This window comes from Mesoplodon mirus (genome assembly GCF_964341445.2).
Source record: "Mesoplodon mirus genome assembly, chromosome: 8".
Lineage (NCBI taxonomy): Eukaryota > Metazoa > Chordata > Mammalia > Artiodactyla > Ziphiidae > Mesoplodon > Mesoplodon mirus.
In genome coordinates this window covers 44,765,509-44,780,649 of record NC_138984.1, presented here as the reverse complement: position 1 = coordinate 44,780,649, position 15,141 = coordinate 44,765,509, and the positions used below count along the sequence as shown (strand labels likewise).

The window sequence follows — 15,141 nt, the reverse complement described above, 5'->3', positions numbered from 1 at the left end:
TTGTAACTGGCCCTTTCGCTTGTTCCTACCAGTAAGCAGGATCAGCACAAGGATAGACGGACTTCAACTGAGCAACTCCAGGTGACCTTTCAGGAACTACTGGGTCAAGGGTGTCCCAGTTATCACTCAGATACCTTGTATTTCAAATAATGCCTTTAAGATATGTATTTTATTTATTTATTTTATTATTTTTTCAAAAACATTTATTTTTTGGCTGCGTTGGGTCTTCGTTGCTGCGCATGGGCTTTCTCTAGTTGCGGCGAGCAGGGCCTACTTTTTTTTTTTTTTTTTTTCTTTTTTTGCTGTACGCGGGCCTCTCACTGTTGTGGCCTCTCCCGTTGCGGAGCACAGGCTCCAGACGCGCAGGCCCAGCGGCCATGGCTCACGGGCCCAGCCGCTCCACGGTATGTGGGATCCTCCCGGACCAGGGCACGAACCCGTGTCCCCTGAATCGGCAGGTGGACTCTCAACCACTGCGCCACCAGGGAAGCCCAGGGCCTACTCTTCATTGTGGTGCGTGGGCTTCTCATTGCAGTGGCTTTTCTTCGTTGTGGCACGTGGGCTCTAGGTGCGCGGGCTCAGTAGTTGTGGCCCACGGGCTTAGTTGCTCCGCAGCATGTGTGATCTTCCCGGACCAGGGCTCGATCCTGTGTTCCCTGCATTGGCAGGCAGATTCTTAACCACTGTGCCACCAAGGAAGTCCCAAATATATATTTTAAAAGTGATATATGCTCATTGGAGAAAAATCCAGTCAAGTCTAAGAAAAAATTAAAGTAACTCCTAATTTTACTTCTGAGAGATAACCCCTAGTAATATTTTGGTATTGTTTTCATATCTTTTTCTAAAGTATATTTTGTATGAAGTACATAGATTTACAAATATAAACTCTTACAATACATACAGGTTTGTGTCTTGCTTTTTTTCACTTAATGCAGTGCACAGATCATGAGCATTTCCCCATATTCCATTAATTCTATTTAAGTTCTGTTAATTAACTTCAGTTTTTCCATCCTGTGGATGTAAGTTTCTGTTTTGCTCTCATGTGGACATACCATAATTTATTTAACTGTTTCTATTACTGGTTGCTCACTTTGTTTCAGTTTTGATCATTATGATAAACATCCATCCGCTTAAACCCTTGCCTTCTAGAAAGACTATACTTCTACTCTCAGTTAATGAGTGACTATTGATCTTCATCTTTACCAGCCTTGAATATTTTCATTTTCAAAAATATTAGTATGGCATGTTTATTGAAGTATCTCGTTTCTTTAATGGGCGAGGTAATACATCTTTTTCTGAAAGAAACTGATAGCACTTGGTACCCCTCAATTTATTAGAGTCCTAACAGCATAAGAAACAAGATAATTTTAGATTACATATGCTGGAATGTGCTTAGGATATAAATGATTATTTTAGACTATAGTGTGCTTAGGGGATATAAAGAAAAGTCATTGACGGTAGCTACATGTCTATAGAAGAATGTATCCTAAACTTTGAGGTCTGTATTTTCATCTAGATTGTAAACTCGTAAAAGCTATGTCTGAGAAAGAAACACCTATACATTTCTGTTTAGAATGCCTTGTCTTATAGATAGACTGTATACTCTTCAAGCCTCTTAAGTTTTTCAGTGTCTAATAGTGCCAGAATAGCCACATAATAATACCAGTCTTTTATTGAATAAGCATTTATCAAGCACCCATTATAAATATAGCATTATTTTACATACATAATACGTGTACTGGTGCTCTAACCCAGTGTTATAGTACCAATACCTGGAGTTGTATTTTTATTTCTCATTATAATTCTTATTTTTCCACAGTCTACTTTTCCTGTGTTCCTAGTATTTTTAGATTTTGGACCCATAGTCCTATACTAGTTGTATTTGCCCAAGTCCTTTTCTGAAAGGAGTTGAAAAAAAAAATTGAATATGTGTCTGTGTGTATAGAAGAAGCATTCACATAACTAGGTTTAAAAATAAACCAAAAAACATTTTAATAGAATTTAAATTTCTTTTTTACTCATATATATTCTGTATAAATTGCTTCTCAAGTATAGCACGCAATAATTTATAGAGGAAAATCTGAAACTTTAAGTAAATAACATAGCTTTCAATATCAATCTTTAAAAAAGTTTGTTTTATACTTCAAAAAGATAAGAAAAGAAAAAGAAAAGCTAAGATTTTTCTGTGTTAGCTTCTTGGCAAAGAAACAAAAATTGTGTTTATAATCATTAAAATAGTAAATAATTTGATAATAGAGACAGTTTTCAAATGACAAGAGTTGACTTGCTGTGGCTTCTGCTTTCACTGTGGCCTGTGCCTGTGCTGACCAGGTTCCAGCCTTCCCTCTTTCTCTCCTCTTCTAACCTGGTACCTGTTCTATTACCTAGAAGGTGTTTGAAGACACCGTTGCAATGCTGGCATAGTTCTCAGGCTCCCACATGAAAATAATTGCACTTGTAGGGTTCCCAATCTAAGAAACTGCATAATGTTGGAAAGCTAATAGGAATTGCATAAACATTTACTAGAGAAATAGATGTATGATGGTAGTATCAATATACATTTGAAAATGAGTGGAACATGTATGTATGACACATTTATTCAGTGCTTTCAAAGACCACTGGCGGTAACTCCACGGCTCCCACAGGCTAGTACTGTTGCCCTGGAGGAAGCCAGTGGCCGGTGAGTCCATGCCCACTTCTGTGGCTCATGGCTGGAGGGGAGTGGGTAGGGAAGCTCTGGGTGGGCTTGTCTTTCGAGACCTGTTGCCGGCATTCCAGATTGAAAAGTAGAAAGAATTTTCCCCAATTTAAAAGTTATGTATGAGCTTTGTAACACTGAGGTTAGCATTCTTGGTTCAGTAATCTGAGTACCACCCCTACTTGTAAGATTATTTCAATGGGGAAATGGTTTCTAAGCTTCAGCAATTGAAGTACAATGAATATTGTACCCGGCTGTTCAGGAGTTTGGTGATTTTAAACAAACAATTTCATTGCCGTGTCTGGCTATTGATTTTGGTTTAGAGAGAGATGACTATGCACTGGTTCTATTTTTACAAAGTTTCTGTGGCCCCCTTAAATCCTTACATGGTTTTCCTTCTTTTTTTTTTTTTTTTTTTTTTTTTTTTTTTGCGGTACGCGGGCCTCTCACTGTTGTGGCCTCTCCCGTTGCGGAGCACAGGCTCCGGACGCGCAGGCTCAGCGGCCAAAGCTCACGGGCCCAGCCGCTCCGCGGCATGTGGGATCCTCCCGGACCAGGGCACGAACCCGTGTCCCCTGCATCGGCAGGCGGACTCTCAACCACTGCGCCACCAGGGAAGCCCTGGTTTTCCTTCTTGACAAATAAGTGCAGAGTGTCAGCAGCAGCATATTCAATTATTCTACTTCCTATTTTCAACACCTATTGGATTTTTTTTTTTAGTTGGATAAACAAGATATAAATATATTAAAAAAAACCTTTTTCTTCCATGCTGTACTATGAACTGTTACTTGTTCCTCACACTGGGCTTGTTTTATTTATTTATTTTTTAACATCTTTATTGGAGTATAATTGCTTTACATTGTTGTGTTACTTTCTGCTTTATAACAAAGTGAATCAGCTATACATATACATATATCCCCTTATCTCCTCCTTCTTGCGTCTCCCTCCCACCCTCCCTATCCCACCCCTCTGCGGCTGCTTCCCACTAGCTATCTATTTGACATTTGGTAGTATTAGGAAGTTTATTTGAGAGGTAGAAGGAAGTGAGGTTCGGGGGCCTGCTTCAAATTTATACTATAAGCTCTTGGCACAATATTTAATCAAAAGCCTAAAACGAATAAATAGAAATCTGCTTCCATGATGGTTGATAAGGTCTAAGGACCTACATTACAAATTTTTTATTGACATTTAAGTGTGTCTTCCACAAAGTGAAAGTGAAAACCCCCTTGGCTTTTATTACTAAAACCACATTTAGGGTTAAAGTCTATGCCACGCCCCTGTGCTCCCACCCCACCCCCCACGAAAATAATTTGTTCTTTTTACCATCTTAGTAGGTGAAGGGAAATATATTAGAGTGGGCTTCGTCTCCTTTCTTTCACATTTATTATGTTACAGATATAATTAAAGTGTTCCTAAGGGGGCTATATTTTTTAAAATTTTAAATATTTATTTACTTGGTGGTGCCAGGTCTTAGTTGCGGCACAGGCACGTGGGATCTAGTTCCCTGACCAGGGATGGAACCCGGGCCCCCTGCATTGGGAGCGCAGAGTCTTAACCACTGGACCACCAGGGAAGTCCCAGGGGGCTATATTTTACTTTTTAATTTTTTTCTTAAAGTTACCATTTATTAAGAGCTTACCATGTACCAGCCCTATTAACCTGTCACACGCATTTTTTTCATCTATTCCTTACAGCAATCCTAAGAGTTTAGTGTGGACGAGATTTACAGATTTATAAATGTAAAACCTAAGAGGTGAAGAGGTTAGAAACCTGGCCAAAGCCATGTGGCTAGTAATTGCTTCAAAACTGACCTTTCAGCCTCTAGTGCTCACTCTCTTAGTTATGACATGACACCCTTTCTAAGCACAATCAATCCTCTTAATCGCCCAGTAAAATAGGCTGGGCTTGTGCCCCTGTTCCCACTTTACAGGTGCGGACACTGACCTGAGTGGTAACATAACTTGCCCAAAGACACCTGATTGTTTTTTTATTTTTATTTTCACACACACACACACACACACACACACTGTATTTTATTTTTACAAGAGATAAATAAACTGACACCAAGCCTTGTAAATGGATGACCACAACAAAAGCAACAATGATTGCGATTACCAAACAGGAAACACACTCACACTGTGTCATAATATTGACATTCAGTCCAGTAATCCTCTGCTGTAGCAGCTCCTTTACTTTGCAGTGAAAATTGATTTGTATATTTTTTGCCTCTGAGTCCTTGTGGGATTTTTTTTATTATTATTCAAACAGAAAGTCACAAAAATTATAATCATCCTCATCAGTTCACTCAGTCCCAGGGGGCTATATTTTAAATGAATAGTTATTTCTTGCCATGGATACTTAATTATCATTCTAGTCCATAATCCAACAATGTGTTCTCTAATAAGCCTGTGCACCCATCCCACCTCCCAGCTAGGCTGTGGTCACGGAAATGGATATGGATGTAAATTCATGAGCCGTGATGGATAAAAGGCTATCTGGGTTCCAGGGTTCAAGGGTGGTGCCAGGGATTACGAGAACACTTGGGACGAATGCTTTTGGAGTGATTGCAAAATAAGGCCCAGCGTTGTAATGAAATATCATACCCTAGAATGAAATCACAGCCACCACAACCACCGAATGTTGCAATGTTGCTTTTGAGTTAGAAAAATGGTTTTTCATACATTATTTAATTTAAGCCCTAGAACCCCTCTGAGAGTTAAGTGACTCTGGTTTGTGTTTTTATTTATTTCTTTTTTCTTTTTTTGGTTTGTGTTTTTAATCTCCATTTTACAATGAGGAAAGGGAGGCTCAAAGTGGCAGTGCTTTGTCAAAGCCAGGAGAGCAACTGAGACTTCTCTCTGCACTTCCTAAAATTAATGTCTGTCACCTTAAGCTTTAGTAAAATCTTATGTGTATTTTGCCATCAGGTATTTGTCAAAAATAGCCAATATTTATTGAGAGCTTACAAGAGTAAAGGGCAGTATGCTAAGTACTGGATTCCTCCCTCAAAGAGTTTATAATCTAGTTGGGCAAACAGGAAATATCTATAAAAAGAGCAATAAAATTACCCTTACATCATGCAACAGCTCAGGTGTGGGAGTAATCTTCAGAAGTAGAGGAAGGAGTTAGGAAAATACTGCAAGTTTATCCTATTTCCAGATGTTATAAAAAATTGCCTTAGATTCAGTTCATAAAGTACTGTCTAAAATGATTCCATCACAGGATATCAGTATTTGCAATTAGTGTTACACTAAAATAGAAGGTCAGATGTTAGGGAATCCTTAGTAGAGGTTGCAGTGGCAGAACCCTGCCAATCTGTTTTCCACACTGAAGCTATAATGATCTTTGTCAAATACAGATGTGGCCCTTCTACTCTCCCGTTCAGTTCTCTTTGGAGGCTCCCCATTATACTCAAAATACATAATACGCACAAGGTCTTACGTATCAGGCACTGTGCTAAGAGCTCAACACACATTATCCTTTTGCATCCTCACGGCTACCCTAACGGAGAAATATTATTATGTTCCTTATTTTGTATATGAGGAAGAGTAAGATTTAGAGAAGTTAAAAGCTTTCCCAAGGCCACAGAACTCGACCGTGGCCGAGCTAGGATCCCAATCTCAGCCAGTCTCTCACTCCCGACTCAGGAACCCCTTGGCATCGTGCAGAAGGCCTTTCTTGATCAGCACCTCCCGTAGTCCTCCTTTGTGGGTTATGCTTACTCATCTGCTAAGGCTCCCCTTAAGGCCCCACCCCAGAGACTCCTGTGTCACCGGTGCTTGCACCTATTTTAACATTTGGCACAGCAGGTTATGGTTGTGGAGAGACCCCTGCCTCTCTCTCTCCACTGGATTTGATAGCAGGGACTGCGTCTTTACACCATTTGAATTATTGATCACCAAGCATGCATCCCATCTAATGGTTGGTGTTAAATTCATGCCTGTGGGATTAAAAAAAAAAAAAGCATGTCTTTATCTTCACTATAAGTCTCTAATGTAGTATTTTGTGTTCTACCCAGTCATCCCTCAGCTTGATACTTGAGGGCATCTGTAATCTATTGCTGTTTGCTAGCCTCGTTTGCCCTTCAGCTCCAGTATTAACCTTGTAAGGATCTCTTGCTGTCTTTCTTTCCCGCATCCTGGAGTAGTTTTTCCATCCTTTGTCTAAGGCAAATCGTACACATCTTTCAAGGTTCAAGTTAAGTCCCTCATTCTCTTTTTTTTGTTTTGTTTTTGTTTTTGCGGTACGCGGGCCTCTCACTGTTGTGGCCTCTCCCGTTGCGGAGCACAGGCTCCAGACGCGCAGGCTCAGCGGCCATGGCTCACGGGCCCAGCCGCTCCACGGCATGAGGGATCTTCCCGGACTGGGGCATGAACCCGTGTGCCCTGCGTCGGCAGGCGGACTCTCAACCACTGCGCCACCAGGGGAGCCCCCCCTCATTCTCTTGACAACTCCCATCTGGAGTTTGGACTCTCTACTCTGAGCTCCAGAAGCACCGCTGTTATCAGTAACATTTTTGGTTAATTATGCAGTGTTCTGTGACTTCTCTTGTATTATTCCTCTGACTTGTCATTTAAATCTTCCTTGTGTTTTGGGCTCACCTTGTCAACTATAAAGTCTTCGAGGCCCAAGACCTCTTTGTCTAGTAGCGGCACAGTGGGTTGACAGGCAGTACCTGCTAAGAGCACAGAGTGTCTGGATTTGAATCCCAGCTCTGCTGCATATTCCCTATGTGACGTTGGGGTAATTACTTACCTTCTTTGTGCCTCAGTTTCCTCATCTGTAAAGTGAGGAAAGTAATCATGTTTACCCCAGAGAACTGTTGTGAGGAATAATGAGTTAGTACATTTTAAGCCCATAGCAAGCGTTGTTTAAGTGTTGAGGTGGTGTAGTTAGTAGTAATAGTGAGAATAATATAGCCCACTGAAAACTCTTATTAAAATACAAAACTGTTGTCCAAGGGGGGCAACCACAGGCTGTGAATTAACCACTGTATGGATCAGTTTGTCACCTAGCAGACAAGTTTTGCTGTGAGCCTGGGAAAGGTCCATCAAGAATGATAAGGAGGGCTTCCCTGGTGGCGCAGTGGTTGGGAGTCCGCCTGCCGATGCGGGGGACACGGGTTCGTGCCCCGGTCCGGGAAGATCCCACATGCCGCGGAGCGGCTGGGCCCGTGAGCCATGGCCGCTGGGCCTGCGCATCCGGAGCCTGTGCTCCGCAATGGGAGAGGCCACAACAGTGAGAGGCCCGCATACCGAAAAAAAAAAAAAGAAAAAAGAAAAAAGTATGACAAGGACAGCAGGTTCTGGGTTCTGGTAAGAGTCTCTCAGTCCAAGTGGAATGCTGTCGCTGGCAGCTGTGGGGAGCCTGTGGGTGTAGCACGGAGTGCCTGCAGGGCTCAAACTGGACTCCGGAGAATCGGGGCTGACAAAACTAGAGCTAGTTTGATTCTTTCACAGTTTGATGTAGCCATAAAGGAGCCACGTCAGAATGCTCCAAAAGGAAGAGGAAGATTCCAAAATAGTCATTCACCTTTGCACACCTTAATGGCCTTGTAGCATGTGTAACTGTTGTAAAACCAACCTGATATTTCTTTTTCATGACATTGGCTAAATGTGTAGCGGATGCTAAAGCAATCCTTATTGAGAAAAGATCTGTTGGAATTGAAATTGAGCGCTGTGCTTCTGAGGAAAGCTCTATTCTGGAAAATGCTGGGGGTTGAACTGAATGTTCACAGTACAGTATGTAAATACCAGGATGCGAAGGCTCATTTAGAGGAGCTTCTGTATGTCTATGTTGGGAATACATCGCAGCAGTGATTAGAGTTCTGCTCTGGGATTCACATTGCTCAGAGGCATAGAGAGTGGTCAGTAAGAGTTGACAGGGTAGAGCTAGTTCTGAGGGTTCAGGAAGTGGAGTTCCCCATTTTGCAGCTTCAGTCCTGGTCTCTGGGCAACATCGTGTTGATAGCTGTGGTGCCAGGAGGAATGTCCCTTCTGTGTAATCCAGGGATTGTTTCCTCTCCATCACTGGCAGTTATGTCACTGATACATTAGAGCACACATTATCATAGCGTTGGCAGATCTGACCTTTGGCAATTATTATTCCAAGTAATATATTCAGGTTTAAGATTTTCTTTCTTCAAAAGTTGAATCCATTTCCATACTCATGTATTTATGGATAACTCAATGTATTTTTGAGCAGCTTTAATTTAAATATTTAATGAAGAAAGCTATCAATTTTAACAAGAATGATTTCATCACCCCTCATCAATAATTCAGAAATACCTGCTATTTTTTTTTAAATTTTTTTTTTTTTTTGCACGGTACGCGGGCCTCTCACTGTTGTGGCCTCTCCCGTTGCGGAGCACAGGTTCCGGACGCGCAGGCCCAGCGGTCATGGCCCACGGGCCCAGCCGCTCCACGGCATGTGGGATCTTCCCGGACCGGGGCACGAACCCGTATCCCCTGCATCGGCAGGGGGACTCTCAACCACTGCGCCACCAGGGAAGCCCTACCTGCTATTTTTTAATGACTCAGTGTAGGTACCAGTAGAATGAATGCCCTTCCAGGTTTTAAAAGGCTGTGTTAGGGCCTCCCTGGTGGCGCAGTGGTTGAGAGTCCGCCTGCCGATGCAGGGGATACGGGTTCGTGCCCCGGTCTGGGAGGATCCCATATGCCGCGGAGCGGCTGGGCCCGTGAGCCATGGCCGCTGAGCCTGTGCGTCCGGAGCCTGTGCTCCGCAACGGGAGAGGCCACAAAAGTGAGAGGCCCGCGTACAGCAAAAAAAAAAAAAATAAATAAAAAAAAAATAAAATAAAAGGCTGTGTTATATATGTTCACAGTAATGATGTTTATTACTATCATTTGAGAGTACCAAGTGAGAAAGCTTTTCTAAAAAACAGACAAAAGCCCTTCTTATCCAAGTAGGATTAACTGCAAACCTGTAATATAGATTTTTCTAGAGCAATTCATAGATTTATTTCTGTTTATAATTTGAAATGTCTTCTCTGTTTTTTAAAGTTTCTTTAAAAAAATCTTTAAGAGGGCTTCCATGGTGGCGCAGTGGTTGAGAGTCCGCCTGCCGATGCAGGGGACACGGGTTCGTGCCCTGGTCCGGGAAGATCCCACATGCCGCGGAGCGTCTGGGCCCGTGAGCCATGGCCGCTGAGCCTGCGCATCTGGAGCCTGTGCTCCGCAACGGGAGAGGCCACAGCAGTGAGCAGCCCACGTAACGCAAAAAAAAAAAAAAAAAAAAAAATCTTTAAGATTCAGAAGTTTAAAACAAAATATTAGCTTAATGGGTTCATGTTGGTGGACTATTAAATAAAAAAAGTCTCCCCTAGATTTGTAAACAGGTTAAGTACTTCATACAGCATGTAAATACTCTAACTTCTCCTTATACTTACTCTATCAATCCTTATGGCAAATTAAATGTAATCTAAGTCATCCAAAGCATGCCCTGCTTTGGGACATATTTTAATTTTATTAAAATGCAGAGGTTTTTGGGGGGTTCATTTGTTTCTTTTTTGTCTCTGATCCTTTGATTACACAGATGACTGTAGTTACACTTTATTTTGTTTCTATGTTCACAATGTGCTTATTTCAGTTCCTTTTTATCAGTATCTAAATATGACCTGAAAATATTGAGTCTAAACACTAATGTCCAGAGGTGAAACTAAAAGTTTTTGTTTGTTTGTATTTTTAGATTTGAAATTCATATAGAAGTTACTGAATGTGACATTCATATAAAAGGTACTGAATGCCATATTACAGGAACATTTTCTTCACTACTTTGCATTTGTTGATATTTTGACAACTACTTAACCTCTGGACTCATGTTAACAAGAGAAACTTTGCGTAACCTCTGATAATTAAAAATCATTTGAATCATTTGGAGAGGAAAGAATGGTTTAGGGGAAGTCACTCATCAAGGTTTAAATCAACCTCCTAATGTAATATATTTTGCAGCTTTGAATCAGCATTTGGAGGTTGATTCAGTTCTTCATCATCACTTGAACAATTTGGGAATTATGCTTTTTAAAGGTAACTTTGTGCCCTTCTCTGACCTACTTGTTATAGAAGCAGCAGTTGATTTATGGAGGATAATTAAATAAAAGCCACCTGACAAGAATTCATGCAGTCAGCATTCCTTCTGTACAATTCTGAAAACTATTTTTAGTCTGATAGGAAGATACTAGCAGCTGCTTTTGATTATCTTGTACCAAGACAAAGCCCATGTGACTGCATATTTCTTTTTTAGCTTTGATTTTTATTTTTGAGGTGAGTTATGCATGTACAAAGCTTTTTTAAAAAAAAATTAGCAAGTTTACAAGACTTGTTTCTTTTTTTTTTATATCAGACTTCTTTGACATCCCTCCTCATTTTCCCTCCCAGAGGCAACTACATTCTCTGTCTTTAAGGTGATTATTTTGATATTCACCAGTGCATTTTGAAATTAAAAGCTTGTATTCTTAATTCATGATTTTTAAATGTAGGCATTATCTGTTGTCTTCCCACTATGGAAGATACAGAGTTACTCCCATGCTGCCCCGGCTCTCTGTGCCCCTTCAGCCTTCTCATTTCCCTATCTTCCCCATATAGTTACGTGGCAATTTTGGTTAGTTCAGTAGCCCTTACTTACATTAGTATGACTATGTGATCGAAGCTGAGACATGTAGTAAACTATGACTATTTTTCTTTTCTTGTGCAACTTTTTGTTTTCTTGTAGTGTTTTGTTTACCTTTCTCTAAACTTACCAGTAATTCATCCCTAAGCTCTTCACCAGTGGTCTAAGTTTCCTCTTAGGACATTCAGATGTATTGGCATTCTGCCGGTGTCACTTTGCTGACAAAGCCTCTCCTGGAGCCTGCACACCTGACCCAGCTGCAGTGGCCGCCTTTTGTGTCATCCTGGGATCTCCAGTCACCAGCATGCCGTATTCCCTTTGCCTCTCTCCTATGTTAGTTCTCTTATTTTCTAAATTCCATGTCTTACTCTCTCTTGTTTTATTCCCTTGTTTTGGCAGTGCACAACCTGAGAAAGGGCATATGAGAGGTACATTTTTTTTGAGAAATTGTATATGTGAAATGTCTTTCTTTTACCTATAAACTTGAATGATAATTGGGTTGAGTACAGCTTCCAGTGTTGCTGTTGAGATATCTGAAGCCATTGTGGTCCCTGATCCTTAGTATGTGACACATTTTATTCTCTGAAAGTTTGTAGGGCTGTCTGTTTGTTCTAATGTTCTCTGAAAGCTTGATGATGTACTTTGGCTTGGATGTATTTTGTCCACTGTGTTAAGTACTCTGTGGTCATTTCAGACAACTCATATATCTTTCAGTTCTGAGAAATTTTCTTGAATCAAAAAGATTCCCATCTCTCAATTTTCTCTATTTTTCTCTTGGAGTTCCTGTTTTTTAGGTACTTGACTTTCTGGGTGATCCTATATTTGTCTTGTCTTTTCTCTCCTAGTTTCATCTCTTTTCTTTTTCGCTTCATATTTTAAGTTCTTTTTTTGTTGTTGAAAAATGATATAATTCACTGACTTTTTATAACGTGAATACTTCCATTTAATAAAGATCCAGATAAAAACAAAAACCCCCAAACCCCCAAATTATCAGGACCCCAGAACTCCTTGCTACTCCCTCACCCAAGGGTAATTACTATCTTGAATTTTTTTAATTAATCTTTTTTATTCTGAGATAATTATAGATTCACATACAGTTGTAAGAAATAATACAGAGATAGCCCATTTATCCAGTACCCACTTTCCCCCAGTGGTAACATCTTGCAAAACTTTAGTATAATAGCACAACTAGGATACTGACATTGATACAGTCAAGATACAGAACATTTTTATCACCACCAGATCCCTCACGTTGCCCTTTTGTAGCCGCCTCCACTTTCCTCCCACCCTCTACTCCCTACTGAACCCTTGACAATCACTTATATGTTCTCCATTTAAATAATTTTGTCAGTCTGAGAATGATATATGAATGGAATCATACAGTGGATAATCTTTTGAGATTGGCTTTTTTCACTCTTTATAATTCTCTGGAGATTCAATCAGGTTATTGTATGTGTCAGTCATTTATTCCTTTTGATTGCTGAACAATTTCCCATGGTACGGAGGTACCAGTTTGTTTAACCATTCATCCATGAAGGACATCTGAGTTACTTGCAATTTTTGGCTATTACAGATAAAGATGCTGTAAACATTTGTGTACAGGTTTTTGTGTGAAAATAAGTTTTCAGTTCTCTGGGATAACTGCCCAGAAGTGCAGTTGCTGGGTCACGTGATAGTCACGTGTTTGGATTTATAAGAAACTGCTGAACTGCTTAGCAGAGTGGCTGTACCATTTTACATCCCCAGAAGCAGTGTATGAGGGATTTAGTTTCTCTTTATCCTTGTCAGAATTCGGTGGTGTTACTATTTTTACTTTAGCTATTCTTATAGGTGTATAGTGATGTATCATGTTTTTAATTTACATTTTCCTAACGGTTAATGACAATGAACATCTTTTCGTGTGTTTATTTGCATCTGTATATCCTGTATATTCTCTTTGGTGAAATGTCTCTTCATGTCTTGTCTGTTTTCTAATTGGATTGTTTGGTATATTTTCTGTTGAGTTTTGAGAATTCTTTACATATTCTAGATACTAGCCCTTTGTTGAATATGTGGCTTGCAAATATTTTCTCCCAGTTATAGCTTGTTTTTTCATTCTTTTAATAGAGCCTTTCACAGAGCAAAAGTTTTAAATTTTGATAAAGTCTAATTGTTCATTTTTTCCTTTTTTGAGTCATGCTTTTGGTGGTAAGTCTAAGAACCGTTTGCCTAGCACTAGAACCTGAAGATTTTCTCCTAGGTTTTTTTTTCCTAAAAGTTTTACAGTTTTACATTTAAATCCATGAATCTGTTTTGAGTGAGTATTCATATAAGGTATGAGACTTAGGTTGACATTCATTTTTTGCCTATTGATGACTAATTGCACCAGCACTATTTGTTGAAAAGTTTTTTATCTTTCTCCCATCGAATTGTTTTTGCATCTTTGTCAAATATCGCTTGGACATATTTGTGTGGATTTATTCCTGGGCTCTCTGTTCTGTTTCATTGATCTATGTGTCTGTTCTTCCACCAGTACCACATAGTGGTGATTAGTATGTGGCTAAGTAATAAATCTTCTTTTTCAAAATTGCTTCAGCTATTCTAGTTCCCTTTCCTTTTCAGATAAATTTTAGAGTAATCTCACCTATATCCACAAAAAAATCTTGTTGGGATTTTGATAGGGACTGTGTTAAAACTGTATATAAATTTGAGGATAATTAAAGTCTTTACTGTGTTGAGTGTTCCACCCCATGAACATGGTATGGTTCTCCATTTATTTAAATTTTTAATTTCTTTTATCAGCATTTTGTAGTTTTCAGCATACAGTCCTGTACATGTTTTGTTAATTTATACTGAAATATTTCTTCTTTCTAGAAGCTTTTGTAGCTTTTTTGGGATTTCCTACATATTCAGTCATGCCAACTGCAAATAGAGACAGTTTCTTCCTTTTTGATCTGTATGTCTTTTGTTTCCTTTTCTTTCCTTATTGCACTGGCTAGAACTTCCAACACAAAGTTGCATAAGAATGATGAGACCAGACAGTCTTCCCTTCTTCCTTATCTTAGAGAAAAAGCATTCAGTCTTTCACCATTAAGTGTAATGTTACCTGTGGGGTTTTTTTGTTTTTTTTTTTGCGGTATGCGGGCCTCTCACTGTTGTGGCCTCTCCCGTTGCGGAGCACAGGCTCCGGACGCGCAGGCTCAGCGGCCATGGCTCACGGGCCCAGCTGCTCCGCGGCATGTGGGATCTTCCCGGACCGGGGCACGAGCCCGTGTCCCCTGCATCGGCAGGCGGACTCTCAACCACTGCGCCACCAGGGAAGCCCACTATCTGCTATTTTTTTCCTGACATTTTCTTAAACTGTAATCTATAAAAGCACATCTGGAAAATGTATGTGATATAAGCAGCACAAGGACTCCTTCCTTACCAGGATATCGTTGGCCTGGCTGTAGTGACCAACGACAGATGCAGACATGCAGTTGGCTCCCTCTGTCTCATCACATTTGCGGTTGTGGTTAAGAGCTTATTTCTGTTTTTCTCCAAAAACTGAACGGTTTTAGCTACCTTTATTTTCTAAGAATTCTGGACTTCATAGTGCAGTGGATTTATTTTAAAAGTAAAACCAAGAAACTATAAATACTATTTACTTTCAATTCCCTCTATGTGGTTTGGACATAATCCCTATCATTTGTACATTTTCCCTAGGAATCAATGAAAAGATTGAGAATGAACGTGAGCTATACACCTGTCATTAGAAGATGTAATTAGTCAGTCAGTGGCCACAAAGCGAGTACTTGATTTTTTGAAAGCTATTTTTCTTTAGCAGTACTGTATGG

At 40.1% G+C, this 15,141-nt stretch overlaps 1 protein-coding gene across 1 annotated transcript in view; it reads left to right on the top strand.

Annotated features, from left to right (window-relative positions):
• Positions 1–15,141, top strand: part of MFSD6 (major facilitator superfamily domain containing 6) — a 71,522-nt gene that overhangs the window by 5,807 nt on the left and 50,574 nt on the right. The window lies entirely within an intron of this gene.